The 27112-nt window shown below is 47.0% G+C and overlaps 50 non-coding genes across 50 annotated transcripts; 14 read left to right on the top strand and 36 right to left on the bottom strand.

Moving 5' to 3' along the window:
- Window positions 1–1161: 1161 nt before the first annotated feature.
- TRNAY-GUA (transfer RNA tyrosine (anticodon GUA)) lies at window positions 1162–1248 on the bottom strand. Its single transcript is given in 2 exon segments — window positions 1162–1197; window positions 1212–1248. It is a non-coding gene; the product is annotated as a tRNA-Tyr (tRNA).
- A 500-nt stretch (window positions 1249–1748) lies between these two features.
- Window positions 1749–1820, bottom strand: TRNAG-UCC (transfer RNA glycine (anticodon UCC)). Its single transcript has one exon. It is a non-coding gene; the product is annotated as a tRNA-Gly (tRNA).
- A 707-nt stretch (window positions 1821–2527) lies between these two features.
- Window positions 2528–2601, top strand: TRNAN-GUU (transfer RNA asparagine (anticodon GUU)). Its single transcript has one exon. It is a non-coding gene; the product is annotated as a tRNA-Asn (tRNA).
- Window positions 2602–2832: 231 nt separating this feature from the next.
- On the bottom strand, window positions 2833–2919 carry TRNAY-GUA (transfer RNA tyrosine (anticodon GUA)). Its single transcript is given in 2 exon segments — window positions 2833–2868; window positions 2883–2919. It is a non-coding gene; the product is annotated as a tRNA-Tyr (tRNA).
- Window positions 2920–3011: 92 nt separating this feature from the next.
- On the bottom strand, window positions 3012–3084 carry TRNAA-AGC (transfer RNA alanine (anticodon AGC)). Its single transcript has one exon. It is a non-coding gene; the product is annotated as a tRNA-Ala (tRNA).
- Window positions 3085–3413: 329 nt separating this feature from the next.
- TRNAG-UCC (transfer RNA glycine (anticodon UCC)) lies at window positions 3414–3485 on the bottom strand. Its single transcript has one exon. It is a non-coding gene; the product is annotated as a tRNA-Gly (tRNA).
- A 707-nt stretch (window positions 3486–4192) lies between these two features.
- Window positions 4193–4266, top strand: TRNAN-GUU (transfer RNA asparagine (anticodon GUU)). The gene has a single exon. It is a non-coding gene; the product is annotated as a tRNA-Asn (tRNA).
- Window positions 4267–4676: 410 nt separating this feature from the next.
- TRNAA-AGC (transfer RNA alanine (anticodon AGC)) lies at window positions 4677–4749 on the bottom strand. The gene has a single exon. It is a non-coding gene; the product is annotated as a tRNA-Ala (tRNA).
- Window positions 4750–5078: 329 nt separating this feature from the next.
- TRNAG-UCC (transfer RNA glycine (anticodon UCC)) lies at window positions 5079–5150 on the bottom strand. The gene has a single exon. It is a non-coding gene; the product is annotated as a tRNA-Gly (tRNA).
- Window positions 5151–5857: 707 nt separating this feature from the next.
- On the top strand, window positions 5858–5931 carry TRNAN-GUU (transfer RNA asparagine (anticodon GUU)). Its single transcript has one exon. It is a non-coding gene; the product is annotated as a tRNA-Asn (tRNA).
- Window positions 5932–6162: 231 nt separating this feature from the next.
- Window positions 6163–6249, bottom strand: TRNAY-GUA (transfer RNA tyrosine (anticodon GUA)). Its single transcript is given in 2 exon segments — window positions 6163–6198; window positions 6213–6249. It is a non-coding gene; the product is annotated as a tRNA-Tyr (tRNA).
- Window positions 6250–6748: 499 nt separating this feature from the next.
- TRNAG-UCC (transfer RNA glycine (anticodon UCC)) lies at window positions 6749–6820 on the bottom strand. The gene has a single exon. It is a non-coding gene; the product is annotated as a tRNA-Gly (tRNA).
- Window positions 6821–7271: 451 nt separating this feature from the next.
- TRNAN-GUU (transfer RNA asparagine (anticodon GUU)) lies at window positions 7272–7345 on the top strand. The gene has a single exon. It is a non-coding gene; the product is annotated as a tRNA-Asn (tRNA).
- Window positions 7346–7576: 231 nt separating this feature from the next.
- Window positions 7577–7663, bottom strand: TRNAY-GUA (transfer RNA tyrosine (anticodon GUA)). The gene is given in 2 exon segments: window positions 7577–7612; window positions 7627–7663. It is a non-coding gene; the product is annotated as a tRNA-Tyr (tRNA).
- A 92-nt stretch (window positions 7664–7755) lies between these two features.
- Window positions 7756–7828, bottom strand: TRNAA-AGC (transfer RNA alanine (anticodon AGC)). The gene has a single exon. It is a non-coding gene; the product is annotated as a tRNA-Ala (tRNA).
- A 329-nt stretch (window positions 7829–8157) lies between these two features.
- Window positions 8158–8229, bottom strand: TRNAG-UCC (transfer RNA glycine (anticodon UCC)). Its single transcript has one exon. It is a non-coding gene; the product is annotated as a tRNA-Gly (tRNA).
- Window positions 8230–8936: 707 nt separating this feature from the next.
- TRNAN-GUU (transfer RNA asparagine (anticodon GUU)) lies at window positions 8937–9010 on the top strand. The gene has a single exon. It is a non-coding gene; the product is annotated as a tRNA-Asn (tRNA).
- Window positions 9011–9240: 230 nt separating this feature from the next.
- Window positions 9241–9327, bottom strand: TRNAY-GUA (transfer RNA tyrosine (anticodon GUA)). Its single transcript is given in 2 exon segments — window positions 9241–9276; window positions 9291–9327. It is a non-coding gene; the product is annotated as a tRNA-Tyr (tRNA).
- A 190-nt stretch (window positions 9328–9517) lies between these two features.
- Window positions 9518–9590, bottom strand: TRNAA-AGC (transfer RNA alanine (anticodon AGC)). Its single transcript has one exon. It is a non-coding gene; the product is annotated as a tRNA-Ala (tRNA).
- Window positions 9591–10764: 1174 nt separating this feature from the next.
- Window positions 10765–10851, bottom strand: TRNAY-GUA (transfer RNA tyrosine (anticodon GUA)). The gene is given in 2 exon segments: window positions 10765–10800; window positions 10815–10851. It is a non-coding gene; the product is annotated as a tRNA-Tyr (tRNA).
- A 599-nt stretch (window positions 10852–11450) lies between these two features.
- Window positions 11451–11522, bottom strand: TRNAG-UCC (transfer RNA glycine (anticodon UCC)). Its single transcript has one exon. It is a non-coding gene; the product is annotated as a tRNA-Gly (tRNA).
- Window positions 11523–11973: 451 nt separating this feature from the next.
- TRNAN-GUU (transfer RNA asparagine (anticodon GUU)) lies at window positions 11974–12047 on the top strand. Its single transcript has one exon. It is a non-coding gene; the product is annotated as a tRNA-Asn (tRNA).
- Window positions 12048–12457: 410 nt separating this feature from the next.
- On the bottom strand, window positions 12458–12530 carry TRNAA-AGC (transfer RNA alanine (anticodon AGC)). The gene has a single exon. It is a non-coding gene; the product is annotated as a tRNA-Ala (tRNA).
- A 606-nt stretch (window positions 12531–13136) lies between these two features.
- On the bottom strand, window positions 13137–13208 carry TRNAI-UAU (transfer RNA isoleucine (anticodon UAU)). Its single transcript has one exon. It is a non-coding gene; the product is annotated as a tRNA-Ile (tRNA).
- A 183-nt stretch (window positions 13209–13391) lies between these two features.
- On the top strand, window positions 13392–13465 carry TRNAN-GUU (transfer RNA asparagine (anticodon GUU)). The gene has a single exon. It is a non-coding gene; the product is annotated as a tRNA-Asn (tRNA).
- A 231-nt stretch (window positions 13466–13696) lies between these two features.
- TRNAY-GUA (transfer RNA tyrosine (anticodon GUA)) lies at window positions 13697–13783 on the bottom strand. Its single transcript is given in 2 exon segments — window positions 13697–13732; window positions 13747–13783. It is a non-coding gene; the product is annotated as a tRNA-Tyr (tRNA).
- A 92-nt stretch (window positions 13784–13875) lies between these two features.
- On the bottom strand, window positions 13876–13948 carry TRNAA-AGC (transfer RNA alanine (anticodon AGC)). The gene has a single exon. It is a non-coding gene; the product is annotated as a tRNA-Ala (tRNA).
- Window positions 13949–14805: 857 nt separating this feature from the next.
- TRNAN-GUU (transfer RNA asparagine (anticodon GUU)) lies at window positions 14806–14879 on the top strand. Its single transcript has one exon. It is a non-coding gene; the product is annotated as a tRNA-Asn (tRNA).
- A 231-nt stretch (window positions 14880–15110) lies between these two features.
- TRNAY-GUA (transfer RNA tyrosine (anticodon GUA)) lies at window positions 15111–15197 on the bottom strand. Its single transcript is given in 2 exon segments — window positions 15111–15146; window positions 15161–15197. It is a non-coding gene; the product is annotated as a tRNA-Tyr (tRNA).
- Window positions 15198–15289: 92 nt separating this feature from the next.
- Window positions 15290–15362, bottom strand: TRNAA-AGC (transfer RNA alanine (anticodon AGC)). Its single transcript has one exon. It is a non-coding gene; the product is annotated as a tRNA-Ala (tRNA).
- A 334-nt stretch (window positions 15363–15696) lies between these two features.
- Window positions 15697–15768, bottom strand: TRNAG-UCC (transfer RNA glycine (anticodon UCC)). Its single transcript has one exon. It is a non-coding gene; the product is annotated as a tRNA-Gly (tRNA).
- A 451-nt stretch (window positions 15769–16219) lies between these two features.
- TRNAN-GUU (transfer RNA asparagine (anticodon GUU)) lies at window positions 16220–16293 on the top strand. Its single transcript has one exon. It is a non-coding gene; the product is annotated as a tRNA-Asn (tRNA).
- A 410-nt stretch (window positions 16294–16703) lies between these two features.
- Window positions 16704–16776, bottom strand: TRNAA-AGC (transfer RNA alanine (anticodon AGC)). Its single transcript has one exon. It is a non-coding gene; the product is annotated as a tRNA-Ala (tRNA).
- Window positions 16777–17112: 336 nt separating this feature from the next.
- On the bottom strand, window positions 17113–17184 carry TRNAG-UCC (transfer RNA glycine (anticodon UCC)). The gene has a single exon. It is a non-coding gene; the product is annotated as a tRNA-Gly (tRNA).
- A 451-nt stretch (window positions 17185–17635) lies between these two features.
- On the top strand, window positions 17636–17709 carry TRNAN-GUU (transfer RNA asparagine (anticodon GUU)). The gene has a single exon. It is a non-coding gene; the product is annotated as a tRNA-Asn (tRNA).
- A 231-nt stretch (window positions 17710–17940) lies between these two features.
- Window positions 17941–18027, bottom strand: TRNAY-GUA (transfer RNA tyrosine (anticodon GUA)). The gene is given in 2 exon segments: window positions 17941–17976; window positions 17991–18027. It is a non-coding gene; the product is annotated as a tRNA-Tyr (tRNA).
- A 92-nt stretch (window positions 18028–18119) lies between these two features.
- Window positions 18120–18192, bottom strand: TRNAA-AGC (transfer RNA alanine (anticodon AGC)). The gene has a single exon. It is a non-coding gene; the product is annotated as a tRNA-Ala (tRNA).
- Window positions 18193–19536: 1344 nt separating this feature from the next.
- On the bottom strand, window positions 19537–19609 carry TRNAA-AGC (transfer RNA alanine (anticodon AGC)). Its single transcript has one exon. It is a non-coding gene; the product is annotated as a tRNA-Ala (tRNA).
- A 1164-nt stretch (window positions 19610–20773) lies between these two features.
- TRNAY-GUA (transfer RNA tyrosine (anticodon GUA)) lies at window positions 20774–20860 on the bottom strand. Its single transcript is given in 2 exon segments — window positions 20774–20809; window positions 20824–20860. It is a non-coding gene; the product is annotated as a tRNA-Tyr (tRNA).
- Window positions 20861–20952: 92 nt separating this feature from the next.
- TRNAA-AGC (transfer RNA alanine (anticodon AGC)) lies at window positions 20953–21025 on the bottom strand. The gene has a single exon. It is a non-coding gene; the product is annotated as a tRNA-Ala (tRNA).
- Window positions 21026–21885: 860 nt separating this feature from the next.
- Window positions 21886–21959, top strand: TRNAN-GUU (transfer RNA asparagine (anticodon GUU)). The gene has a single exon. It is a non-coding gene; the product is annotated as a tRNA-Asn (tRNA).
- A 410-nt stretch (window positions 21960–22369) lies between these two features.
- On the bottom strand, window positions 22370–22442 carry TRNAA-AGC (transfer RNA alanine (anticodon AGC)). The gene has a single exon. It is a non-coding gene; the product is annotated as a tRNA-Ala (tRNA).
- Window positions 22443–23302: 860 nt separating this feature from the next.
- TRNAN-GUU (transfer RNA asparagine (anticodon GUU)) lies at window positions 23303–23376 on the top strand. Its single transcript has one exon. It is a non-coding gene; the product is annotated as a tRNA-Asn (tRNA).
- Window positions 23377–23607: 231 nt separating this feature from the next.
- Window positions 23608–23694, bottom strand: TRNAY-GUA (transfer RNA tyrosine (anticodon GUA)). Its single transcript is given in 2 exon segments — window positions 23608–23643; window positions 23658–23694. It is a non-coding gene; the product is annotated as a tRNA-Tyr (tRNA).
- A 92-nt stretch (window positions 23695–23786) lies between these two features.
- Window positions 23787–23859, bottom strand: TRNAA-AGC (transfer RNA alanine (anticodon AGC)). Its single transcript has one exon. It is a non-coding gene; the product is annotated as a tRNA-Ala (tRNA).
- Window positions 23860–24719: 860 nt separating this feature from the next.
- TRNAN-GUU (transfer RNA asparagine (anticodon GUU)) lies at window positions 24720–24793 on the top strand. The gene has a single exon. It is a non-coding gene; the product is annotated as a tRNA-Asn (tRNA).
- Window positions 24794–25203: 410 nt separating this feature from the next.
- TRNAA-AGC (transfer RNA alanine (anticodon AGC)) lies at window positions 25204–25276 on the bottom strand. The gene has a single exon. It is a non-coding gene; the product is annotated as a tRNA-Ala (tRNA).
- A 336-nt stretch (window positions 25277–25612) lies between these two features.
- On the bottom strand, window positions 25613–25684 carry TRNAG-UCC (transfer RNA glycine (anticodon UCC)). The gene has a single exon. It is a non-coding gene; the product is annotated as a tRNA-Gly (tRNA).
- Window positions 25685–26135: 451 nt separating this feature from the next.
- On the top strand, window positions 26136–26209 carry TRNAN-GUU (transfer RNA asparagine (anticodon GUU)). Its single transcript has one exon. It is a non-coding gene; the product is annotated as a tRNA-Asn (tRNA).
- Window positions 26210–26619: 410 nt separating this feature from the next.
- On the bottom strand, window positions 26620–26692 carry TRNAA-AGC (transfer RNA alanine (anticodon AGC)). The gene has a single exon. It is a non-coding gene; the product is annotated as a tRNA-Ala (tRNA).
- Between the last annotated feature and the right edge of the window lie 420 nt (window positions 26693–27112).

Below are 27112 nucleotides of genomic sequence, written 5' to 3'. Positions count from 1 at the left end.
GACCCACGCATTTAGCCACGCAATCCACTGATCAATCTCTGTAACTGTTTGAAACTTTTTTTTTTTTTTTTTTTAAGTGTCAAAATATTTTTGACATTAGAAGACTAAGACTGGGATGTTTACAGAGCTTCGCGTGGCTTAATACTTAGGACAAGAAAGTTGTTATGTAGCAGATGAGGCTCTAGAGCCATGGGACCCTTTTGGGAGGAGCATTGTAATGGGAGGAGCATTGTAATGTAAGGAGCTGAAAGGGTGCTTCTAGCTGCAAAATTTTTTACCATGAAAGAGCAAGCATAGGAGACAGGTGACAAAACCTTGAAAGAAATGCGTTGGCCGGGAATCGACCCCGGGTCAACTGCTTGGAAGGCAGCTATGCTCACCACTATACCACCAACGCTTCTGTGACAGCTGTGATGTCGGTGATGTCGGTGACGTCGGTGACGTCTGTGATTCGCATGGCTTAGACTGACTACTTCTGCTATCATGAAGAGCAAAATTCGTTCACAAAGACCTTAAAACACCTCCAAAGAAGAGGAACAATGCGTTGGCCTAGAAACGAACTTGCCTCAATTACAATGGTGGAAACAGTAAAATTGATTGCTTAGCAGAGGATGGTTTCGATCCATCGACCTCTGGGTTATTGCCCAACACGCTTCCGCTGCGCCACTCTGCTTCTGTCTGTAAAGGAGATGAGAAGCATAACTACCCTCTGGTTCCTGTCAAGCTGCTAGCGGGAAGCCGGTCTCTGCCGTTTCAGCAAGTTTAGCTTAAAAGCCGATTGTTATGGGCTGAAGTCCACCTGGAGACCAGCATTTGGGTTTTCGCTTGTGCCTAGTCACGAGCATGCAGCACCGTTGTCTCTGTGGCGCAATCGGTTAGCGCGTTCGGCTGTTAACTGAAAGGTTGGTGGTTCAAGCCCACCCAGGGACGAGGTCCCCTTTTTGATTTGGTTGCACGTCACAGCTAAAGGTGGTTCTTTGGCGAGCCTTAGATGTGCTCTCAACTGAAAGCTTGGTCTCTGTGCCTGTTTTAAAGTCCCAATGTTGACGGGAGACCTCTCTGGAAAGGGTGTTTCTAGTGTTAAGAGCAGGGGTCAGCGGAAGTGTGTGTGTTTCAGCAGCTTGAAACATCCCAAATGAAAACATACCCCCCCAAAAAATGTCCTTCGAGCCGGAATCGAACCAGCGACCTAAGGATTGCCGATTGTTCTACTACAGTCCTCCGCTCTACCAGCTGAGCTATCGAAGGATTGGCAAGGCCGGGTGTGTGCAACTCTTTGGCTTGGCTAAGAGTGCCATGAGCATTAGCTAAAAAGATGTTTGAAAAAGTCAAAAAGTTTTTGGAGGATGCGGGCATCGATCCCGCTACCTCTCGCATGCTAAGCGAGCACTCTACCATTTGAGCTAATCCCCTATGTCTGACCCACGCATTTAGCCACGCAATCCACTGATCAATCTCTGTAACTGTTTGAAACTTTTTTTTTTTTTTTTTTTTTTTAAGTGTCAAAATATTTTTGACATTAGAAGACTAAGACTGGGATGTTTACAGAGCTTCGCGTGGCTTAATACTTAGGACAAGAAAGTTGTTATGTAGCAGATGAGGCTCTAGAGCCATGGGACCCTTTTGGGAGGAGCATTGTAATGGGAGGAGCATTGTAATGTAAGGAGCTGAAAGGGTGCTTCTAGCTGCAAAATTTTTTACCATGAAAGAGCAAGCATAGGAGACAGGTGACAAAACCTTGAAAGAAATGCGTTGGCCGGGAATCGAACCCGGGTCAACTGCTTGGAAGGCAGCTATGCTCACCACTATACCACCAACGCTTCTGTGACAGCTGTGATGTCGGTGATGTCGGTGACGTCTGTGATTCGCATGGCTTAGACTGACTACTTCTGCTATCATGAAGAGCAAAATTCGTTCACAAAGACCTTAAAACACCTCCAAAGAAGAGGAACAATGCGTTGGCCTAGAAACGAACCTGCCTCAATTACAATGGTGGAAACAGTAAAATTGAAGTCCACCTGGAACCCGGGTCAACTGCTTGGAAGGCAGCTATGCTTACCACTATACCACCAACGCTTCTGTGACAGCTGTGATGTCGGTGATGTCGGTGACGTCTGTGATTCGCATGGCTTAGACTGACTACTTCTGCTATCATGAAGAGCAAAATTCGTTCACAAAGACCTTAAAACACCTCCAAAGAAGAGGAACAATGCGTTGGCCTAGAAACGAACTTGCCTCAATTACAATGGTGGAAACAGTAAAATTGATTGCTTAGCAGAGGATGGTTTCGATCCATCGACCTCTGGGTTATGGGCCCAACACGCTTCCGCTGCGCCACTCTGCTTCTGTCTGTAAAGGAAATGAGAAGCATAACTACCCTCTGGTTCCTGTCAAGCTGCTAGCGGGAAGGCGGTCTCTGCCGTTTCAGCAAGTTTAGCTTAAAAGCCGATTGTTATGGGCTGAAGTCCACCTGGAGACCAGCATTTGGGTTTTCGCTTGTGCCTAGTCACGAGCATGCAGCACCGTTGTCTCTGTGGCGCAATCGGTTAGCGCGTTCGGCTGTTAACCGAAAGGTTGGTGGTTCAAGCCCACCCAGGGACGAGGTCCCCTTTTTGATTTGGTTGCACGTCACAGCTAAAGGTGGTTCTTTGGCGAGCCTTAGATGTGCTCTCAACTGAAAGCTTGGTCTCTGTGCCTGTTTTAAAGTCCCAATGTTGACGGGAGACCTCTCTGGAAAGGGTGTTTCTAGTGTTAAGAGCAGGGGTCAGCGGAAGTGTGTGTGTTTCAGCAGCTTGAAACATCCCAAATGAAAACATACCCCCCAAAAAAATGTCCTTCGAGCCGGAATCGAACCAGCGACCTAAGGATTGCCGATTGTTCTACTACAGTCCTCCGCTCTACCAGCTGAGCTATCGAAGGATTGGCAAAGCCGGGTGTGTGCAACTCTTTGGCTTGGCTAAGAGTGCCATGAGCATTAGCTAAAAAGATGTTTGAAAAAGTCAAAAAGTTTTTGGAGGATGCGGGCATCGATCCCGCTACCTCTCGCATGCTAAGCGAGCGCTCTACCATTTGAGCTAATCCCCCATGTCTGTCCCACGCATTTAGCCACGCAATCCACTGATCAATCTCTGTAACTGTTTGAAACTTTTTTTTTTTTTTTTTAAGTGTCAAAATATTTTTGACATTAGAAGACTAAGACTGGGATGTTTACAGAGCTTCGCGTGGCTTAATACTTAGGACAAGAAAGTTGTTATGTAGCAGATGAGGCTCTAGAGCCATGGGACCCTTTTGGGAGGAGCATTGTAATGGGAGGAGCATTGTAATGTAAGGAGCTGAAAGGGTGCTTCTAGCTGCAAAATTTTTTACCATGAAAGAGCAAGCATAGGAGACAGGTGACAAAACCTTGAAAGAAATGCGTTGGCCGGGAATCGAACCCGGGTCAACTGCTTGGAAGGCAGCTATGCTCACCACTATACCACCAACGCTTCTGTGACAGCTGTGATGTCGGTGATGTCGGTGACGTCTGTGATTCGCATGGCTTAGACTGACTACTTCTGCTATCATGAAGAGCAAAATTCGTTCACAAAGACCTTAAAACACCTCCAAAGAAGAGGAACAATGCGTTGGCCTAGAAACGAACCTGCCTCAATTACAATGGTGGAAACAGTAAAATTGAAGTCCACCTGGAACCCGGGTCAACTGCTTGGAAGGCAGCTATGCTTACCACTATACCACCAACGCTTCTGTGACAGCTGTGATGTCGGTGATGTCGGTGACGTCTGTGATTCGCATGGCTTAGACTGACTACTTCTGCTATCATGAAGAGCAAAATTCGTTCACAAAGACCTTAAAACACCTCCAAAGAAGAGGAACAATGCGTTGGCCTAGAAACGAACTTGCCTCAATTACAATGGTGGAAACAGTAAAATTGATTGCTTAGCAGAGGATGGTTTCGATCCATCGACCTCTGGGTTATGGGCCCAGCACGCTTCCGCTGCGCCACTCTGCTTCTGTCTGTAAAGGAAATGAGAAGCATAACTACCCTCTGGTTCCTGTCAAGCTGCTAGCGGGAAGGCGGTCTCTGCCGTTTCAGCAAGTTTAGCTTAAAAGCCGATTGTTATGGGCTGAAGTCCACCTGGAGACCAGCATTTGGGTTTTCGCTTGTGCCTAGTCACGAGCATGCAGCACCGTTGTCTCTGTGGCGCAATCGGTTAGCGCGTTCGGCTGTTAACCGAAAGGTTGGTGGTTCAAGCCCACCCAGGGACGAGGTCCCCTTTTTGATTTGGTTGCACGTCACAGCTAAAGGTGGTTCTTTGGCGAGCCTTAGATGTGCTCTCAACTGAAAGCTTGGTCTCTGTGCCTGTTTTAAAGTCCCAATGTTGACGGGAGACCTCTCTGGAAAGGGTGTTTCTAGTGTTAAGAGCAGGGGTCAGCGGAAGTGTGTGTGTTTCAGCAGCTTGAAACATCCCAAATGAAAACATACCCCCCAAAAAAATGTCCTTAGAGCCGGAATCGAACCAGCGACCTAAGGATTGCCGATTGTTCTACTACAGTCCTCCGCTCTACCAGCTGAGCTATCGAAGGATTAGCAAAGCCGGGTGTGTGCAACTCTTTGGCTTGGCTAAGAGTGCCATGAGCATTAGCTAAAAAGATGTTTAAAAAAGTCAAAAAGTTTTTGGAGGATGCGGGCATCGATCCCGCTACCTCTCGCATGCTAAGCGAGCGCTCTACCATTTGAGCTAATCCCCCATGTCTGACCTACACATTTAGCCACGCAATCCACTGGTCAATCTCTGTAACTGTTTGAAACTTTTTTTTTTTTTTTTTAAGTGTCAAAATATTTTTGACATTAGAAGACTAAGACTGGGATGTTTACAGAGCTTCGCGTGGCTTAATACTTAGGACAAGAAAGTTGTTATGTAGCAGATGAGGCTCTAGAGCCATGGGACCCTTTTGGGAGGAGCATTGTAATGGGAGGAGCATTGTAATGTAAGGAGCTGAAAGGGTGCTTCTAGCTGCAAAATTTTTTACCATGAAAGAGCAAGCATAGGAGACAGGTGACAAAACCTTGAAAGAAATGCGTTGGCCGGGAATCGAACCCGGGTCAACTGCTTGGAAGGCAGCTATGCTCACCACTATACCACCAACGCTTCTGTGACAGCTGTGATGTCAATGATGTCGGTGACGTCTGTGATTCGCATGGCTTAGACTGACTACTTCTGCTATCATGAAGAGCAAAATTCGTTCACAAAGACCTTAAAACACCTCCAAAGAAGAGGAACAATGCGTTGGCCTAGAAACGAACCTGCCTCAATTACAATGGTGGAAACAGTAAAATTGAAGTCCACCTGGAACCCGGGTCAACTGCTTGGAAGGCAGCTATGCTTACCACTATACCACCAACGCTTCTGTGACAGCTGTGATGTCGGTGATGTCGGTGACGTCTGTGATTCGCATGGCTTAGACTGACTACTTCTGCTATCATGAAGAGCAAAATTCGTTCACAAAGACCTTAAAACACCTCCAAAGAAGAGGAACAATGCGTTGGCCTAGAAACGAACTTGCCTCAATTACAATGGTGGAAACAGTAAAATTGATTGCTTAGCAGAGGATGGTTTCGATCCATCGACCTCTGGGTTATGGGCCCAGCACGCTTCCGCTGCGCCACTCTGCTTCTGTCTGTAAAGGAGATGAGAAGCATAACTACCCTCTGGTTTCTGTCAAGCTGCTAGCGGGAAGGCGGTCTCTGCCGTTTCAGCAAGTTTAGCTTAAAAGCCGATTGTTATGGGCTGAAGTCCACCTGGAGACCAGCATTTGGATTTTCGCTTGTGCCTAGTCACGAGCATGCAGCACCGTTGTCTCTGTGGCGCAATCGGTTAGCGCGTTCGGCTGTTAACCGAAAGGTTGGTGGTTCAAGCCCACCCAGGGACGAGGTCCCCTTTTTGATTTGGTTGCACGTCACAGCTAAAGGTGGTTCTTTGGCGAGCCTTAGATGTGCTCTCAACTGAAAGCTTGGTCTCTGTGCCTGTTTTAAAGTCCCAATGTTGACGGGAGACCTCTCTGGAAAGGGTGTTTCTAGTGTTATGAGCAGGGGTCAGCGGAAGTGTTTGTGTTTCAGCAGCTTGAAACATCCCAAATGAAAACATACCCCCCCAAAAAATGTCCTTCGAGCCGGAATCGAACCAGCGACCTAAGGATTGCCGATTGTTCTACTACAGTCCTCCGCTCTACCAGCTGAGCTATCGAAGGATTGGCAAGGCCGGGTGTGTGCAACTCTTTGGCTTGGCTAAGAGTGCCATGAGCATTAGCTAAAAAGATGTTTGAAAAAGTCAAAAAGTTTTTGGAGGATGCGGGCATCGATCCCGCTACCTCTCGCATGCTAAGCGAGCGCTCTACCATTCGAGCTAATCCCCCATGTCTGACCCACGCATTTAGCCACGCAATCCACTGATCAATCTCTGTAACTGTTTGAAACTTTTTTTTTTTTTTTTTTTTTTAAGTGTCAAAATATTTTTGACATTAGAAGACTAAGACTGGGATGTTTACAGAGCTTCGCGTGGCTTAATACTTAGGACAAGAAAGTTGTTATGTAGCAGATGAGGCTCTAGAGCCATGGGACCCTTTTGGGAGGAGCATTGTAATGGGAGGAGCATTGTAATGTAAGGAGCTGAAAGGGTGCTTCTAGCTGCAAAATTTTTTACCATGAAAGAGCAAGCATAGGAGACAGGTGACAAAACCTTGAAAGAAATGCGTTGGCCGGGAATCGAACCCGGGTCAACTGCTTGGAAGGCAGCTATGCTCACCACTATACCACCAACGCTTCTGTGACAGCTGTGATGTCGGTGATGTCGGTGACGTCTGTGATTCGCATGGCTTAGACTGACTACTTCTGCTATCATGAAGAGCAAAATTCGTTCACAAAGACCTTAAAACACCTCCAAAGAAGAGGAACAATGCGTTGGCCTAGAAACGAACTTGCCTCAATTACAATGGTGGAAACAGTAAAATTGATTGCTTAGCAGAGGATGGTTTCGATCCATCGACCTCTGGGTTATGGGCCCAACACGCTTCCGCTGCGCCACTCTGCTTCTGTCTGTAAAGGAAATGAGAAGCATAACTACCCTCTGGTTCCTGTCAAGCTGCTAGCGGGAAGGCGGTCTCTGCCGTTTCAGCAAGTTTAGCTTAAAAGCCGATTGTTATGGGCTGAAGTCCACCTGGAGACCAGCATTTGGGTTTTCGCTTGTGCCTAGTCACGAGCATGCAGCACCGTTGTCTCTGTGGCGCAATCGGTTAGCGCGTTCGGCTGTTAACCGAAAGGTTGGTGGTTCAAGCCCACCCAGGGACGAGGTCCCCTTTTTGATTTGGTTGCACGTCACAGCTAAAGGTGGTTCTTTGGCGAGCCTTAGATGTGCTCTCAACTGAAAGCTTGGTCTCTGTGCCTGTTTTAAAGTCCCAATGTTGACGGGAGACCTCTCTGGAAAGGGTGTTTCTAGTGTTAAGAGCAGGGGTCAGCGGAAGTGTGTGTGTTTCAGCAGCTTGAAACATCCCAAATGAAAACATACCCCCCAAAAAAATGTCCTTCGAGCCGGAATCGAACCAGCGACCTAAGGATTGCCGATTGTTCTACTACAGTCCTCCGCTCTACCAGCTGAGCTATCGAAGGATTGGCAAAGCCGGGTGTGTGCAACTCTTTGGCTTGGCTAAGAGTGCCATGAGCATTAGCTAAAAAGATGTTTGAAAAAGTCAAAAAGTTTTTGGAGGATGCGGGCATCGATCCCGCTACCTCTCGCATGCTAAGCGAGCGCTCTACCATTTGAGCTAATCCCCCATGTCTGACCCACGCATTTAGCCACGCAATCCACTGGTCAATCTCTGTAACTGTTTGAAACTTTTTTTTTTTTTTTTTAAGTGTCAAAATATTTTTGACATTAGAAGACTAAGACTGGGATGTTTACAGAGCTTCGCGTGGCTTAATACTTAGGACAAGAAAGTTGTTATGTAGCAGATGAGGCTCTAGAGCCATGGGACCCTTTTGGGAGGAGCATTGTAATGGGAGGAGCATTGTAATGTAAGGAGCTGAAAGGGTGCTTCTAGCTGCAAAATTTTTTACCATGAAAGAGCAAGCATAGGAGACAGGTGACAAAACCTTGAAAGAAATGCGTTGGCCGGGAATCGAACCCGGGTCAACTGCTTGGAAGGCAGCTATGCTCACCACTATACCACCAACGCTTCTGTGACAGCTGTGATGTCAATGATGTCGGTGACGTCTGTGATTCGCATGGCTTAGACTGACTACTTCTGCTTTCATGAAGAGCAAAATTCGTTCACAAAGACCTTAAAACACCTCCAAAGAAGAGGAACAATGCGTTGGCCTAGAAACGAACCTGCCTCAATTACAATGGTGGAAACAGTAAAATTGAAGTCCACCTGGAACCCGGGTCAACTGCTTGGAAGGCAGCTATGCTTACCACTATACCACCAACGCTTCTGTGACAGCTGTGATGTCGGTGATGTCGGTGACGTCTGTGATTCGCATGGCTTAGACTGACTACTTCTGCTATCATGAAGAGCAAAATTCGTTCACAAAGACCTTAAAACACCTCCAAAGAAGAGGAACAATGCGTTGGCCTAGAAACGAACTTGCCTCAATTACAATGGTGGAAACAGTAAAATTGATTGCTTAGCAGAGGATGGTTTCGATCCATCGACCTCTGGGTTATGGGCCCAGCACGCTTCCGCTGCGCCACTCTGCTTCTGTCTGTAAAGGAGATGAGAAGCATAACTACCCTCTGGTTTCTGTCAAGCTGCTAGCGGGAAGGCGGTCTCTGCCGTTTCAGCAAGTTTAGCTTAAAAGCCGATTGTTATGGGCTGAAGTCCACCTGGAGACCAGCATTTGGGTTTTCGCTTGTGCCTAGTCACGAGCATGCAGCACCGTTGTCTCTGTGGCGCAATCGGTTAGCGCGTTCGGCTGTTAACCGAAAGGTTGGTGGTTCAAGCCCACCCAGGGACGAGGTCCCCTTTTTGATTTGGTTGCACGTCACAGCTAAAGGTGGTTCTTTGGCGAGCCTTAGATGTGCTCTCAACTGAAAGCTTGGTCTCTGTGCCTGTTTTAAAGTCCCAATGTTGACGGGAGACCTCTCTGGAAAGGGTGTTTCTAGTGTTAAGAGTAGGGGTCAGCGGAAGTGTGTGTGTTTCAGCAGCTTGAAACATCCCAAATGAAAACATACCCCCAAAAAAATGTCCTTCGAGCCGGAATCGAACCAGCGACCTAAGGATTGCCGATTGTTCTACTACAGTCCTCCGCTCTACCAGCTGAGCTATCGAAGGATTGGCAAAGCTGGGTGTGTGCAACTCTTTGGTTTGGCTAAGAGTGCCATGAGCATTAGCTAAAAAGATGTTTGAAAAAGTCAAAAAGTTTTTGGAGGATGCGGGCATCGATCCCGCTACCTCTCGCATGCTTGGCTAAGAGTGCCATGAGCATTAGCTAAAAAGATGTTTGAAAAAGTCAAAAAGTTTTTGGAGGATGCGGGCATCGATCCCGCTACCTCTCGCATGCTAAGCGAGCGCTCTACCATTTGAGCTAATCCCCCATGTCTGACCCACGCATTTAGCCACGCAATCCACTGATCAATCTCTGTAACTGTTTGAAACTTTTTTTTTTTTTTTTTTTTTTTTTAAGTGTCAAAATATTTTTGACATTAGAAGACTAAGACTGGGATGTTTACAGAGCTTCGCGTGGCTTAATACTTAGGACAAGAAAGTTGTTATGTAGCAGATGAGGCTCTAGAGCCATGGGACCCTTTTGGGAGGAGCATTGTAATGGGAGGAGCATTGTAATGTAAGGAGCTGAAAGGGTGCTTCTAGCTGCAAAATTTTTTACCATGAAAGAGCAAGCATAGGAGACAGGTGACAAAACCTTGAAAGAAATGCGTTGGCCGGGAATCGAACCCGGGTCAACTGCTAGGAAGGCAGCTATGCTTACCACTATAGCACCAACGCTTCTGTGACAGCTGTGATGTTGGTGATGTTGGTGATGTCGGTGACGTCTGTGATTCGCATGGCTTAGACTGACTACTTCTGCTATCATGAAGAGCAAAATTCGTTCACAAAGACCTTAAAACACCTCCAAAGAAGAGGAACAATGCGTTGGCCTAGAAACGAACTTGCCTCAATTACAATGGTGGAAACAGTGAAATTGATTGCTTAGCAGAGGATGGTTTCGATCCATCGACCTCTGGGTTATGGGCCCAGCACGCTTCCGCTGCGCCACTCTGCTTCTGTCTGTAAAGGAGATGAGAAGCATAACTACCCTCTGGTTCCTGTCAAGCTGCTAGTGGGAAGGCGGTCTCTGCCGTTTCAGCAAGTTTAGCTTAAAAGCCGATTGTTATGGGCTGAAGTCCACCTGGAGACCAGCATTTGGGTTTTCGCTTCTGCCTAGTCACGAGCATGCAGCACCGTTTTCTCTGTGGCGCAATCGGTTAGCGCGTTCGGCTGTTAACCGAAAGGTTGGTGGTTCAAGCCCACCCAGGGACGAGGTCCCCTTTTTGATTTGGTTGCACGTCACAGCTAAAGGTGGTTCTTTGGCGAGCCTTAGATGTGCTCTCAACTGAAAGCTTGGTCTCTGTGCCTGTTTTAAAGTCCCAATGTTGACGGGAGACCTCTCTGGAAAGGGTGTTTCTAGTGTTAAGAGTAGGGATCAGCGGAAGTGTGTGTGTTTCAGCAGCTTGAAACATCCCAAATGAAAACATACCCCCCAAAAAAATGTCCTTCGAGCCGGAATCGAACCAGCGACCTAAGGATTGCCGATTGTTCTACTACAGTCCTCCGCTCTACCAGCTGAGCTATCGAAGGATTGGCAAAGCTGGGTGTGTGCAACTCTTTGGCTTGGCTAAGAGTGCCATGAGCATTAGCTAAAAAGATGTTTGAAAAAGTCAAAAAGTTTTTGGAGGATGCGGGCATCGATCCCGCTACCTCTCGCATGCTTGGCTAAGAGTGCCATGAGCATTAGCTAAAAAGATGTTTGAAAAAGTCAAAAAGTTTTTGGAGGATGCGGGCATCGATCCCACTACCTCTCGCATGCTAAGCGAGCGCTCTACCATTTGAGCTAATCCCCCATGTCTGACCCATGCATTTAGCCACGCAATCCACTGATCAATCTCTGTAACTGTTTGAAACTTTTTTTTTTTTTTTTTTTTTTTTAAGTGTCAAAATATTTTTGACATTAGAACACTAAGACTGGGATGTTTACAGAGCTTCGCGTGGCTTAATACTTAGGACAAGAAAGTTGTTATGTAGCAGATGAGGCTCTAGAGCCATGGGACCCTTTTGGGAGGAGCATTGTAATGGGAGGAGCATTGTAATGTAAGGAGCTGAAAGGGTGCTTCTAGCTGCAAAATTTTTTACCATGAAAGAGCAAGCATAGGAGACAGGTGACAAAACCTTGAAAGAAATGCGTTGGCCGGGAATCGAACCCGGGTCAACTGCTTGGAAGGCAGCTATGCTTACCACTATACCACCAACGCTTCTGTGACAGCTGTGATGTCGGTGATGTCGGTGACGTCTGTGATTCGCATGGCTTAGACTGACTACTTCTGCTATCATGAAGAGCAAAATTCGTTCACAAAGACCTTAAAACACCTCCAAAGAAGAGGAACAATGCGTTGGCCTAGAAACGAACTTGCCTCAATTACAATGGTGGAAACAGTAAAATTGATTGCTTAGCAGAGGATGGTTTCGATCCATCGACCTCTGGGTTATGGGCCCAGCACGCTTCCGCTGCGCCACTCTGCTTCTGTCTGTAAAGGAGATGAGAAGCATAACTACCCTCTGGTTTCTGTCAAGCTGCTAGCGGGAAGGCGGTCTCTGCCGTTTCAGCAAGTTTAGCTTAAAAGCCGATTGTTATGGGCTGAAGTCCACCTGGAGACCAGCATTTGGGTTTTCGCTTGTGCCTAGTCACGAGCATGCAGCACCGTTGTCTCTGTGGCGCAATCGGTTAGCGCGTTCGGCTGTTAACCGAAAGGTTGGTGGTTCAAGCCCACCCAGGGACGAGGTCCCCTTTTTGATTTGGTTGCACGTCACAGCTAAAGGTGGTTCTTTGGCGAGCCTTAGATGTGCTCTCAACTGAAAGCTTGGTCTCTGTGCCTGTTTTAAAGTCCCAATGTTGACGGGAGACCTCTCTGGAAAGGGTGTTTCTAGTGTTAAGAGTAGGGGTCAGCGGAAGTGTGTGTGTTTCAGCAGCTTGAAACATCCCAAATGAAAACATACCCCCCAAAAAAATGTCCTTCGAGCCAGAATCGAACCAGCGACCTAAGGATTGCCGATTGTTCTACTACAGTCCTCCGCTCTACCAGCTGAGCTATCGAAGGATTGGCAAAGCTGGGTGTGTGCAACTCTTTGGCTTGGCTAAGAGTGCCATGAGCATTAGCTAAAAAGATGTTTGAAAAAGTCAAAAAGTTTTTGGAGGATGCGGGCATCGATCCCGCTACCTCTCGCATGCTAAGCGAGCGCTCTACCATTTGAGCTAATCCCCCATGTCTGACCCACGCATTTAGCCACGCAATCCACTGATCAATCTCTGTAACTGTTTGAAACTTTTTTTTTTTTTTTTTTTTTTTTTTAAGTGTCAAAATATTTTTGACATTAGAAGACTAAGACTGGGATGTTTACAGAGCTTCGCGTGGCTTAATACTTAGGACAAGAAAGTTGTTATGTAGCAGATGAGGCTCTAGAGCCATGGGACCCTTTTGGGAGGAGCATTGTAATGGGAGGAGCATTGTAATGTAAGGAGCTGAAAGGGTGCTTCTAGCTGCAAAATTTTTTACCATGAAAGAGCAAGCATAGGAGACAGGTGACAAAACCTTGAAAGAAATGCGTTGGCCGGGAATCGAACCCGGGTCAACTGCTAGGAAGGCAGCTATGCTTACCACTATACCACCAACGCTTCTGTGACAGCTGTGATGTTGGTGATGTCGGTGACGTCTGTGATTCGCATGGCTCAGACTGACTACTTCTGCTATCATGAAGAGCAAAATTCGTTCACAAAGACCTTAAAACACCTCCAAAGAAGAGGAACAATGCGTTGGCCTAGAAACGAACTTGCCTCAATTACAATGGTGGAAACAGTGAAATTGATTGCTTAGCAGAGGATGGTTTCGATCCATCGACCTCTGGGTTATAGGCCCAGCACGCTTCCGCTGCGCCACTCTGCTTCTGTCTGTAAAGGAGATGAGAAGCATAACTACCCTCTGGTTCCTGTCAAGCTGCTAGTGGGAAGGCGGTCTCTGCCGTTTCAGCAAGTTTAGCTTAAAAGCCGATTGTTATGGGCTGAAGTCCACCTGGAGACCAGCATTTGGGTTTTCGCTTCTGCCTAGTCACGAGCATGCAGCACCGTTGTCTCTGTGGCGCAATCGGTTAGCGCGTTCGGCTGTTAACCGAAAGGTTGGTGGTTCAAGCCCACCCAGGGACGAGGTCCCCTTTTTGATTTGGTTGCACGTCACAGCTAAAGGTGGTTCTTTGGCGAGCCTTAGATGTGCTCTCAACTGAAAGCTTGGTCTCTGTGCCTGTTTTAAAGTCCCAATGTTGACGGGAGACCTCTCTGGAAAGGGTGTTTCTAGTGTTAAGAGTAGGGGTCAGCGGAAGTGTGTGTGTTTCAGCAGCTTGAAACATCCCAAATGAAAACATACCCCCCAAAAAAATGTCCTTCGAGCCGGAATCGAACCAGCGACCTAAGGATTGCCGATTGTTCTACTACAGTCCTCCGCTCTACCAGCTGAGCTATCGAAGGATTGGCAAAGCTGGGTGTGTGCAACTCTTTGGCTTGGCTAAGAGTGCCATGAGCATTAGCTAAAAAGATGTTTGAAAAAGTCAAAAAGTTTTTGGAGGATGCGGGCATCGATCCCGCTACCTCTCGCATGCTAAGCGAGCGCTCTACCATTTGAGCTAATCCCCCATGTCTGACCCACGCATTTAGCCACGCAATCCACTGATCAATCTCTGTAACTGTTTGAAACTTTTTTTTTTTTTTTTTTTTTTAAGTGTCAAAATATTTTTGACATTAGAAGACTAAGACTGGGATGTTTACAGAGCTTCGCGTGGCTTAATACTTAGGACAAGAAAGTTGTTATGTAGCAGATGAGGCTCTAGAGCCATGGGACCCTTTTGGGAGGAGCATTGTAATGGGAGGAGCATTGTAATGTAAGGAGCTGAAAGGGTGCTTCAAGCTGCAAAATTTTTTACCATGAAAGAGCAAGCATAGGAGACAGGTGACAAAACCTTGAAAGAAATGCGTTGGCCGGGAATCGAACCCGGGTCAACTGCTTGGACGGCAGCTATGCTTACCACTATACCACCAACGCTTCTGTGACAGCTGTGATGTCGGTGATGTCGGTGACGTCTGTGATTCGCATGGCTTAGACTGACTACTTCTGCTATCATGAAGAGCAAAATTCGTTCACAAAGACCTTAAAACACCTCCAAAGAAGAGGAACAATGCGTTGGCCTAGAAACGAACTTGCCTCAATTACAATGGTGGAAACAGTAAAATTGATTGCTTAGCAGAGGATGGTTTCGATCCATCGACCTCTGGGTTATGGGCCCAGCACGCTTCCGCTGCGCCACTCTGCTTCTGTCTGTAAAGGAGATGAGAAGCATAACTACCCTCTGGTTTCTGTCAAGCTGCTAGCGGGAAGGCGGTCTCTGCCGTTTCAGCAAGTTTAGCTTAAAAGCCGATTGTTATGGGCTGAAGTCCACCTGGAGACCAGCATTTGGGTTTTCGCTTGTGCCTAGTCAGGAGCATGCAGCACCGTTGTCTCTGTGGCGCAATCGGTTAGCGCGTTCGGCTGTTAACCGAAAGGTTGGTGGTTCAAGCCCACCCAGGGACGAGGTCCCCTTTTTGATTTGGTTGCACGTCACAGCTAAAGGTGGTTCTTTGGCGAGCCTTAGATGTGCTCTCAACTGAAAGCTTGGTCTCTGTGCCTGTTTTAAAGTCCCAATGTTGACGGGAGACCTCTCTGGAAAGGGTGTTTCTAGTGTTAAGAGTAGGGGTCAGCGGAAGTGTGTGTGTTTCAGCAGCTTGAAACATCCCAAATGAAAACATACCCCCCAAAAAAATGTCCTTCGAGCCGGAATCGAACCAGCGACCTAAGGATTGCCGATTGTTCTACTACAGTCCTCCGCTCTACCAGCTGAGCTATCGAAGGATTGGCAAAGCTGGGTGTGTGCAACTCTTTGGCTTGGCTAAGAGTGCCATGAGCATTAGCTAAAAAGATGTTTGAAAAAGTCAAAAAGTTTTTGGAGGATGCGGGCATCGATCCCGCTACCTCTCGCATGCTAAGCGAGCGCTCTACCATTTGAGCTAATCCCCCATGTCTGACCCACGCATTTAGCCACGCAATCCACTGATCAATCTCTGTAACTGTTTGAAACTTTTTTTTTTTTTTTTTTTTTTAAGTGTCAAAATATTTTTGACATTAGAAGACTAAGACTGGGATGTTTACAGAGCTTCGCGTGGCTTAATACTTAGGACAAGAAAGTTGTTATGTAGCAGATGAGGCTCTAGAGCCATGGGACCCTTTTGGGAGGAGCATTGTAATGGGAGGAGCATTGTAATGTAAGGAGCTGAAAGGGTGCTTCTAGCTGCAAAATTTTTTACCATGAAAGAGCAAGCATAGGAGACAGGTGACAAAACCTTGAAAGAAATGCGTTGGCCGGGAATCAAACCCGGGTCAACTGCTTGGAAGGCAGCTATGCTTACCACTATACCACCAACGCTTCTTTGACAGCTGTGATGTCGGTGATGTCGGTGACGTCTGTGATTCGCATGGCTTAGACTGACTACTTCTGCTATCATGAAGAGCAAAATTCGTTCACAAAGACCTTAAAACACCTCCAAAGAAGAGGAACAATGCGTTGGCCTAGAAACGAACTTGCCTCAATTACAATGGTGGAAACAGTAAAATTGATTTCTTAGCAGAGGATGGTTTCGATCCATCGACCTCTGGGTTATGGGCCCAGCACGCTTCCGCTGCGCCACTCTGCTTCTGTCTGTAAAGGAGATGAGAAGCATAACTACCCTCTGGTTCCTGTCAAGCTGCTAGTGGGAAGGCGGTCTCTGCCGTTTCAGCAAGTTTAGCTTAAAAGCCGATTGTTATGGGCTGAAGTCCACCTGGAGACCAGCATTTGGGTTTTCGCTTGTGCCTAGTCACGAGCATGCAGCACCGTTGTCTCTGTGGCGCAATCGGTTAGCGCGTTCGGCTGTTAACCGAAAGGTTGGTGGTTCAAGCCCACCCAGGGACGAGGTCCCCTTTTTGATTTGGTTGCACGTCACAGCTAAAGGTGGTTCTTTGGCGAGCCTTAGATGTGCTCTCAACTGAAAGCTTGGTCTCTGTGCCTGTTTTAAAGTCCCAATGTTGACGGGAGACCTCTCTGGAAAGGGTGTTTCTAGTGTTAAGAGTAGGGGTCAGCGGAAGTGTGTGTGTTTCAGCAGCTTGAAACATCCCAAATGAAAACATACCCCCCAAAAAAATGTCCTTCGAGCCGGAATCGAACCAGCGACCTAAGGATTGCCGATTGTTCTACTACAGTCCTCCGCTCTAACAGCTGAGCTATCGAAGGATTGGCAAAGCTGGGTGTGTGCAACTCTTTGGCTTGGCTAAGAGTGCCATGAGCATTAGCTAAAAAGATGTTTGAAAAAGTCAAAAAGTTTTTGGAGGATGCGGGCATCGATCCCGCTACCTCTCGCATGCTAAGCGAGCGCTCTACCATTTGAGCTAATCCCCCATGTCTGACCCACGCATTTAGCCACGCAATCCACTGATCAATCTCTGTAACTGTTTGAAACTTTTTTTTTTTTTTTTTTTTTTTTAAGTGTCAAAATATTTTTGACATTAGAAGACTAAGACTGGGATGTTTACAGAGCTTCGCGTGGCTTAATACTTAGGACAAGAAAGTTGTTATGTAGCAGATGAGGCTCTAGAGCCATGGGACCCTTTTGGGAGGAGCATTGTAATGGGAGGAGCATTGTAATGTAAGGAGCTGAAAGGGTGCTTCTAGCTGCAAAATTTTTTACCATGAAAGAGCAAGCATAGGAGACAGGTGACAAAACCTTGAAAGAAATGCGTTGGCCGGGAATCGAACCCGGGTCAACTGCTTGGAAGGCAGCTATGCTTACCACTATACCACCAACGCTTCTTTGACAGCTGTGATGTCGGTGATGTCGGTGACGTCTGTGATTCGCATGGCTTAGACTGACTACTTCTGCTATCATGAAGAGCAAAATTCGTTCACAAAGACCTTAAAACACCTCCAAAGAAGAGGAACAATGCGTTGGCCTAGAAACGAACTTGCCTCAATTACAATGGTGGAAACAGTAAAATTGATTGCTTAGCAGAGGATGGTTTCGATCCATCGACCTCTGGGTTATGGGCCCAGCACGCTTCCGCTGCGCCACTCTGCTTCTGTCTGTAAAGGAGATGAGAAGCATAACTACCCTCTGGTTCCTGTCAAGCTGCTAGTGGGAAGGCGGTCTCTGCCGTTTCAGCAAGTTTAGCTTAAAAGCCGATTGTTATGGGCTGAAGTCCACCTGGAGACCAGCATTTGGGTTTTCGCTTGTGCCTAGTCACGAGCATGCAGCACTGTTGTCTCTGTGGCGCAATCGGTTAGCGCGTTCGGCTGTTAACCGAAAGGTTGGTGGTTCAAGCCCACCCAGGGACGAGGTCCCCTTTTTGATTTGGTTGCACGTCACAGCTAAAGGTGGTTCTTTGGCGAGCCTTAGATGTGCTCTCAACTGAAAGCTTGGTCTCTGTGCCTGTTTTAAAGTCCCAATGTTGACGGGAGACCTCTCTGGAAAGGGTGTTTCTAGTGTTAAGAGTAGGGGTCAGCGGAAGTGTGTGTGTTTCAGCAGCTTGAAACATCCCAAATGAAAACATACCCCCCAAAAAAATGTCCTTCGAGCCGGAATCGAACCAGCGACCTAAGGATTGCCGATTGTTCTACTACAGTCCTCCGCTCTACCAGCTGAGCTATCGAAGGATTGGCAAAGCTGGGTGTGTGCAACTCTTTGGCTTGGCTAAGAGTGCCATGAGCATTAGCTAAAAAGATGTTTGAAAAAGTCAAAAAGTTTTTGGAGGATGCGGGCATCGATCCCGCTACCTCTCGCATGCTAAGCGAGCGCTCTACCATTTGAGCTAACCCCCCATGTCTGACCCACGCATTTAGCCACGCAATCCACTGATCAATCTCTGTAACTGTTTGAAACTTTTTTTTTTTTTTTTTTTTTTTTTAAGTGTCAAAATATTTTTGACATTAGAAGACTAAGACTGGGATGTTTACAGAGCTTCGCGTGGCTTAATACTTAGGACAAGAAAGTTGTTATGTAGCAGATGAGGCTCTAGAGCCATGGGACCCTTTTGGGAGGAGCATTGTAATGGGAGGAGCATTGTAATGTAAGGAGCTGAAAGGGTGCTTCTAGCTGCAAAATTTTTTACCATGAAAGAGCAAGCATAGGAGACAGGTGACAAAACCTTGAAAGAAATGCATTGGCCAGGAATCGAACCCGGGTCAACTGCTTGGAAGGCAGCTATGCTTACCACTATACCACCAACGCTTCTGTGACAGCTGTGATGTCGGTGATGTCGGTGACGTCTGTGATTCGCATGGCTTAGACTGACTACTTCTGCTATCATGAAGAGCAAAATTCGTTCACAAAGACCTTAAAACACCTCCAAAGAAGAGGAACAATGCGTTGGCCTAGAAACGAACTTGCCTCAATTACAATGGTGGAAACAGTAAAATTGATTGCTTAGCAGAGGATGGTTTCGATCCATCGACCTCTGGGTTATGGGCCCAGCACGCTTCCGCTGCGCCACTCTGCTTCTGTCTGTAAAGGAGATGAGAAGCATAACTACCCTCTGGTTCCTGTCAAGCTGCTAGTGGGAAGGCGGTCTCTGCCGTTTCAGCAAGTTTAGCTTAAAAGCCGATTGTTATGGGCTGAAGTCCACCTGGAGACCAGCATTTGGGTTTTCGCTTGTGCCTAGTCACGAGCATGCAGCACCGTTGTCTCTGTGGCGCAATCGGTTAGCGCGTTCGGCTGTTAACCAAAAGGTTGGTGGTTCAAGCCCACCCAGGGACGAGGTCCCCTTTTTGATTTGGTTGCACGTCACAGCTAAAGGTGGTTCTTTGGCGAGCCTTAGATGTGCTCTCAACTGAAAGCTTGGTCTCTGTGCCTGTTTTAAAGTCCCAATGTTGACGGGAGACCTCTCTGGAAAGGGTGTTTCTAGTGTTAAGAGTAGGGGTCAGCGGAAGTGTGTGTGTTTCAGCAGCTTGAAACATCCCAAATGAAAACATACCCCCCAAAAAAATGTCCTTCGAGCCGGAATCGAACCAGCGACCTAAGGATTGCCGATTGTTCTACTACAGTCCTCCGCTCTACCAGGTGAGCTATCGAAGGATTGGCAAAGCTGGGTGTGTGCAACTCTTTGGCTTGGCTAAGAGTGCCATGAGCATTAGCTAAAAAGATGTTTGAAAAAGTCAAAAAGTTTTTGGAGGATGCGGGCATCGATCCCGCTACCTCTCGCATGCTAAGCGAGCGCTCTACCATTTGAGCTAATCCCCCATGTCTGACCCACGCATTTAGCCACGCAATCCACTGATCAATCTCTGTAACTGTTTGAAACTTTTTTTTTTTTTTTTTTTTTTTTAAGTGTCAAAATATTTTTGACATTAGAAGACTAAGACTGGGATGTTTACAGAGCTTCGCGTGGCTTAATACTTAGGACAAGAAAGTTGTTATGTAGCAGATGAGGCTCTAGAGCCATGGGACCCTTTTGGGAGGAGCATTGTAATGGGAGGAGCATTGTAATGTAAGGAGCTGAAAGGGTGCTTCAAGCTGCAAAATTTTTTACCATGAAAGAGCAAGCATAGGAGACAGGTGACAAAACCTTGAAAGAAATGCGTTGGCCGGGAATCGAACCCGGGTCAACTGCTTGGACGGCAGCTATGCTTACCACTATACCACCAACGCTTCTGTGACAGCTGTGATGTCGGTGATGTCGGTGACGTCTGTGATTCGCATGGCTTAGACTGACTACTTCTGCTATCATGAAGAGCAAAATTCGTTCACAAAGACCTTAAAACACCTCCAAAGAAGAGGAACAATGCGTTGGCCTAGAAACGAACTTGCCTCAATTACAATGGTGGAAACAGTAAAATTGATTGCTTAGCAGAGGATGGTTTCGATCCATCGACCTCTGGGTTATGGGCCCAGCACGCTTCCGCTGCGCCACTCTGCTTCTGTCTGTAAAGGAGATGAGAAGCATAACTACCCTCTGGTTCCTGTCAAGCTGCTAGTGGGAAGGCGGTCTCTGCCGTTTCAGCAAGTTTAGCTTAAAAGCCGATTGTTATGGGCTGAAGTCCACCTGGAGACCAGCATTTGGGTTTTCGCTTGTGCCTAGTCACGAGCATGCAGCACCGTTGTCTCTGTGGCGCAATCGGTTAGCGCGTTCGGCTGTTAACCAAAAGGTTGGTGGTTCAAGCCCACCCAGGGACGAGGTCCCCTTTTTGATTTGGTTGCACGTCACAGCTAAAGGTGGTTCTTTGGCGAGCCTTAGATGTGCTCTCAACTGAAAGCTTGGTCTCTGTGCCTGTTTTAAAGTCCCAATGTTGACGGGAGACCTCTCTGGAAAGGGTGTTTCTAGTGTTAAGAGTAGGGGTCAGCGGAAGTGTGTGTGTTTCAGCAGCTTGAAACATCCCAAATGAAAACATACCCCCCAAAAAAATGTCCTTCGAGCCGGAATCGAACCAGCGACCTAAGGATTGCCGATTGTTCTACTACAGTCCTCCGCTCTACCAGCTGAGCTATCGAAGGATTGGCAAAGCTGGGTGTGTGCAACTCTTTGGCTTGGCTAAGAGTGCCATGAGCATTAGCTAAAAAGATGTTTGAAAAAGTCAAAAAGTTTTTGGAGGATGCGGGCATCGATCCCGCTACCTCTCGCATGCTAAGCGAGCGCTCTACCATTTGAGCTAATCCCCCATGTCTGACCCACGCATTTAGCCACGCAATCCACTGATCAATCTCTGTAACTGTTTGAAACTTTTTTTTTTTTTTTTTTTTTTTTTAAGTGTCAAAATATTTTTGACATTAGAAGACAAAGACTGGGATGTTTACAGAGCTTCGCGTGGCTTAATACTTAGGACAAGAAAGTTGTTATGTAGCAGATGAGGCTCTAGAGCCATGGGACCCTTTTGGGAGGAGCATTGTAATGGGAGGAGCATTGTAATGTAAGGAGCTGAAAGGGTGCTTCAAGCTGCAAAATTTTTTACCATGAAAGAGCAAGCATAGGAGACAGGTGACAAAACCTTGAAAGAAATGCGTTGGCCGGGAATCGAACCCGGGTCAACTGCTTGGACGGCAGCTATGCTTACCACTATACCACCAACGCTTCTGTGACAGCTGTGATGTCGGTGATGTCGGTGACGTCTGTGATTCGCATGGCTTAGACTGACTACTTCTGCTATCATGAAGAGCAAAATTCGTTCACAAAGACCTTAAAACACCTCCAAAGAAGAGGAACAATGCGTTGGCCTAGAAACGAACTTGCCTCAATTACAATGGTGGAAACAGTAAAATTGATTTCTTAGCAGAGGATGGTTTCGATCCATCGACCTCTGGGTTATGGGCCCAGCACGCTTCCGCTGCGCCACTCTGCTTCTGTCTGTAAAGGAGATGAGAAGCATAACTACCCTCTGGTTCCTGTCAAGCTGCTAGTGGGAAGGCGGTCTCTGCCGTTTCAGCAAGTTTAGCTTAAAAGCCGATTGTTATGGGCTGAAGTCCACCTGGAGACCAGCATTTGGGTTTTCGCTTGTGCCTAGTCACGAGCATGCAGCACCGTTGTCTCTGTGGCGCAATCGGTTAGCGCGTTCGGCTGTTAACCGAAAGGTTGGTGGTTCAAGCCCACCCAGGGACGAGGTCCCCTTTTTGATTTGGTTGCACGTCACAGCTAAAGGTGGTTCTTTGGCGAGCCTTAGATGTGCTCTCAACTGAAAGCTTGGTCTCTGTGCCTGTTTTAAAGTCCCAATGTTGACGGGAGACCTCTCTGGAAAGGGTGTTTCTAGTGTTAAGAGTAGGGGTCAGCGGAAGTGTGTGTGTTTCAGCAGCTTGAAACATCCCAAATGAAAACATACCCCCCAAAAAAATGTCCCTTGAGCCGGAATCGAACCAGCGACCTAAGGATTGCCGATTGTTCTACTACAGTCCTCCGCTCTACCAGCTGAGCTATCGAAGGATTGGCAAGGCCGGGTGTGTGCAACTCTTTGGCTTGGCTAAGAGTGCCATGAGCATTAGCTAAAAAGATGTTTGAAAAAGTCAAAAAGTTTTTGGAGGATGCGGGCATCGATCCCGCTACCTCTCGCATGCTAAGCGAGCGCTCTACCATTTGAGCTAATCCCCCATGTCTGACCCACGCATTTAGCCACGCAATCCACTGATCAATCTCTGTAACTGTTTGAAACTTTTTTTTTTTTTTTTTTTTTTTTTAAGTGTCAAAATATTTTTGACATTAGAAGACTAAGACTGGGATGTTTACAGAGCTTCGCGTGGCTTAATACTTAGGACAAGAAAGTTGTTATGTAGCAGATGAGGCTCTAGAGCCATGGGACCCTTTTGGGAGGAGCATTGTAATGGGAGGAGCATTGTAATGTAAGGAGCTGAAAGGGTGCTTCAAGCTGCAAAATTTTTTACCATGAAAGAGCAAGCATAGGAGACAGGTGACAAAACCTTGAAAGAAATGCGTTGGCCGGGAATCGAACCCGGGTCAACTGCTTGGACGGCAGCTATGCTTACCACTATACCACCAACGCTTCTGTGACAGCTGTGATGTCGGTGATGTCGGTGACGTCTGTGATTCGCATGGCTTAGACTGACTACTTCTGCTATCATGAAGAGCAAAATTCGTTCACAAAGACCTTAAAACACCTCCAAAGAAGAGGAACAATGCGTTGGCCTAGAAACGAACTTGCCTCAATTACAATGGTGGAAACAGTAAAATTGATTGCTTAGCAGAGGATGGTTTCGATCCATCGACCTCTGGGTTATGGGCCCAGCACGCTTCCGCTGCGCCACTCTGCTTCTGTCTGTAAAGGAGATGAGAAGCATAACTACCCTCTGGTTCCTGTCAAGCTGCTAGTGGGAAGGCGGTCTCTGCCGTTTCAGCAAGTTTAGCTTAAAAGCCGATTGTTATGGGCTGAAGTCCACCTGGAGACCAGCATTTGGGTTTTCGCTTGTGCCTAGTCACGAGCATGCAGCACCGTTGTCTCTGTGGCGCAATCGGTTAGCGCGTTCGGCTGTTAACCGAAAGGTTGGTGGTTCAAGCCCACCCAGGGACGAGGTCCCCTTTTTGATTTGGTTGCACGTCACAGCTAAAGGTGGTTCTTTGGCGAGCCTTAGATGTGCTCTCAACTGAAAGCTTGGTCTCTGTGCCTGTTTTAAAGTCCCAATGTTGACGGGAGACCTCTCTGGAAAGGGTGTTTCTAGTGTTAAGAGTAGGGGTCAGCGGAAGTGTGTGTGTTTCAGCAGCTTGAAACATCCCAAATGAAAACATACCCCCCCAAAAAATGTCCATCGAGCCGGAATCGAACCAGCGACCTAAGGATTGCCGATTGTTCTACTACAGTCCTCCGCTCTACCAGCTGAGCTATCGAAGGATTGGCAAGGCCGGGTGTGTGCAACTCTTTGGCTTGGCTAAGAGTGCCATGAGCATTAGCTAAAAAGATGTTTGAAAAAGTCAAAAAGTTTTTGGAGGATGCGGGCATCGATCCCGCTACCTCTCGCATGCTAAGCGAGCGCTCTACCATTTGAGCTAATCCCCCATGTCTGACCCACGCATTTAGCCACGCAATCCACTGATCAATCTCTGTAACTGTTTGAAACTTTTATTTTTTTTTTTTTTTTTTTTAAGTGTCAAAATATTTTTGACATTAGAAGACTAAGACTGGGATGTTTACAGAGCTTCGCGTGGCTTAATACTTAGGACAAGAAAGTTGTTATGTAGCAGATGAGGCTCTAGAGCCATGGGACCCTTTTGGGAGGAGCATTGTAATGGGAGGAGCATTGTAATGTAAGGAGCTGAAAGGGTGCTTCAAGCTGCAAAATTTTTTACCATGAAAGAGCAAGCATAGGAGACAGGTGACAAAACCTTGAAAGAAATGCGTTGGCCGGGAATCGAACCCGGGTCAACTGCTTGGACGGCAGCTATGCTTACCACTATACCACCAACGCTTCTGTGACAGCTGTGATGTCGGTGATGTCGGTGACGTCTGTGATTCGCATGGCTTAGACTGACTACTTCTGCTATCATGAAGAGCAAAATTCGTTCACAAAGACCTTAAAACACCTCCAAAGAAGAGGAACAATGCGTTGGCCTAGAAACGAACTTGCCTCAATTACAATGGTGGAAACAGTAAAATTGATTGCTTAGCAGAGGATGGTTTCGATCCATCGACCTCTGGGTTATGGGCCCAGCACGCTTCCGCTGCGCCACTCTGCTTCTGTCTGTAAAGGAGATGAGAAGCATAACTACCCTCTGGTTCCTGTCAAGCTGCTAGTGGGAAGGCGGTCTCTGCCGTTTCAGCAAGTTTAGCTTAAAAGCCGATTGTTATGGGCTGAAGTCCACCTGGAGACCAGCATTTGGGTTTTCGCTTGTGCCTAGTCACGAGCATGCAGCACCGTTGTCTCTGTGGCGCAATCGGTTAGCGCGTTCGGCTGTTAACCGAAAGGTTGGTGGTTCAAGCCCACCCAGGGACGAGGTCCCCTTTTTGATTTGGTTGCACGTCACAGCTAAAGGTGGTTCTTTGGCGAGCCTTAGATGTGCTCTCAACTGAAAGCTTGGTCTCTGTGCCTGTTTTAAAGTCCCAATGTTGACGGGAGACCTCTCTGGAAAGGGTGTTTCTAGTGTTAAGAGTAGGGGTCAGCGGAAGTGTGTGTGTTTCAGCAGCTTGAAACATCCCAAATGAAAACATACCCCCCCAAAAAATGTCCTTCGAGCCGGAATCGAACCAGCGACCTAAGGATTGCCGATTGTTCTACTACAGGCCTCCGCTCTACCAGCTGAGCTATCGAAGGATTGGCAAAGCTGGGTGTGTGCAACTCTTTGGCTTGGCTAAGAGTGCCATGAGCATTAGCTAAAAAGATGTTTGAAAAAGTCAAAAAGTTTTTGGAGGATGCGGGCATCGATCCCGCTACCTCTCGCATGCTAAGCGAGCGCTCTACCATTTGAGCTAATCCCCCATGTCTGACCCACGCATTTAGCCACGCAATCCACTGATCAATCTCTGTAACTGTTTGAAACTTTTTTTTTTTTTTTTTTTTTTTTAAGTGTCAAAATATTTTTGACATTAGAAGACTAAGACTGGGATGTTTACAGAGCTTCGCGTGGCTTAATACTTAGGACAAGAAAGTTGTTATGTAGCAGATGAGGCTCTAGAGCCATGGGACCCTTTTGGGAGGAGCATTGTAATGGGAGGAGCATTGTAATGTAAGGAGCTGAAAGGGTGCTTCTAGCTGCAAAATTTTTTACCATGAAAGAGCAAGCATAGGAGACAGGTGACAAAACCTTGAAAGAAATGCATTGGCCGGGAATCGAACCCGGGTCAACTGCTTGGAAGGCAGCTATGCTTACCACTATACCACCAACGCTTCTGTGACAGCTGTGATGTCGGTGATGTCGGTGACGTCTGTGATTCGCATGGCTTAGACTGACTACTTCTGCTATCATGAAGAGCAAAATTCGTTCACAAAGACCTTAAAACACCTCCAAAGAAGAGGAACAATGCGTTGGCCTAGAAACGAACTTGCCTCAATTACAATGGTGGAAACAGTAAAATTGATTGCTTAGCAGAGGATGGTTTCGATCCATCGACCTCTGGGTTATGGGCCCAGCACGCTTCCGCTGCGCCACTCTGCTTCTGTCTGTAAAGGAGATGAGAAGCATAACTACCCTCTGGTTCCTGTCAAGCTGCTAGTGGGAAGGCGGTCTCTGCCGTTTCAGCAAGTTTAGCTTAAAAGCCGATTGTTATGGGCTGAAGTCCACCTGGAGACCAGCATTTGGGTTTTCGCTTGTGCCTAGTCACGAGCATGCAGCACCGTTGTCTCTGTGGCGCAATCGGTTAGCGCGTTCGGCTGTTAACCGAAAGGTTGGTGGTTCAAGCCCACCCAGGGACGAGGTCCCCTTTTTGATTTGGTTGCACGTCACAGCTAAAGGTGGTTCTTTGGCGAGCCTTAGATGTGCTCTCAACTGAAAGCTTGGTCTCTGTGCCTGTTTTAAAGTCCCAATGTTGACGGGAGACCTCTCTGGAAAGGGTGTTTCTAGTGTTAAGAGTAGGGGTCAGCGGAAGTGTGTGTGTTTCAGCAGCTTGAAACATCCCAAATGAAAACATACCCCCCAAAAAAATGTCCCTTGAGCCGGAATCGAACCAGCGACCTAAGGATTGCCGATTGTTCTACTACAGTCCTCCGCTCTACCAGCTGAGCTATCGAAGAATTGGCAAAGCTGGGTGTGTGCAACTCTTTGGCTTGGCTAAGAGTGCCATGAGCATTAGCTAAAAAGATGTTTGAAAAAGTCAAAAAGTTTTTGGAGGATGCGGGCATCGATCCCGCTACCTCTCGCATGCTAAGCGAGCGCTCTACCATTTGAGCTAATCCCCCATGTCTGACCCACGCATTTAGCCACGCAATCCACTGATCAATCTCTGTAACTGTTTGAAACTTTTTTTTTTTTTTTTTTTTTTTTTTTTAAGTGTCAAAATATTTTTGACATTAGAAGACTAAGACTGGGATGTTTACAGAGCTTTGCGTGGCTTAATACTTAGGACAAGAAAGTTGTTATGTAGCAGATGAGGCTCTAGAGCCATGGGACCCTTTTGGGAGGAGCATTGTAATGGGAGGAGCATTGTAATGTAAGGAGCTGAAAGGGTGCTTCAAGCTGCAAAATTTTTTACCATGAAAGAGCAAGCATAGGAGACAGGTGACAAAACCTTGAAAGAAATGCGTTGGCCGGGAATCGAACCCGGGTCAACTGCTTGGACGGCAGCTATGCTTACCACTATACCACCAACGCTTCTGTGA

The sequence above is a fragment of the Hyla sarda genome, chromosome 3 (genome assembly GCF_029499605.1).
Source record: "Hyla sarda isolate aHylSar1 chromosome 3, aHylSar1.hap1, whole genome shotgun sequence".
NCBI classification, from domain to species: Eukaryota; Metazoa; Chordata; class Amphibia; order Anura; family Hylidae; genus Hyla; species Hyla sarda.
The sequence above is the reverse complement of the archived record's forward strand: the minus strand, read 5'-3'. Positions and strand labels throughout refer to the sequence as shown.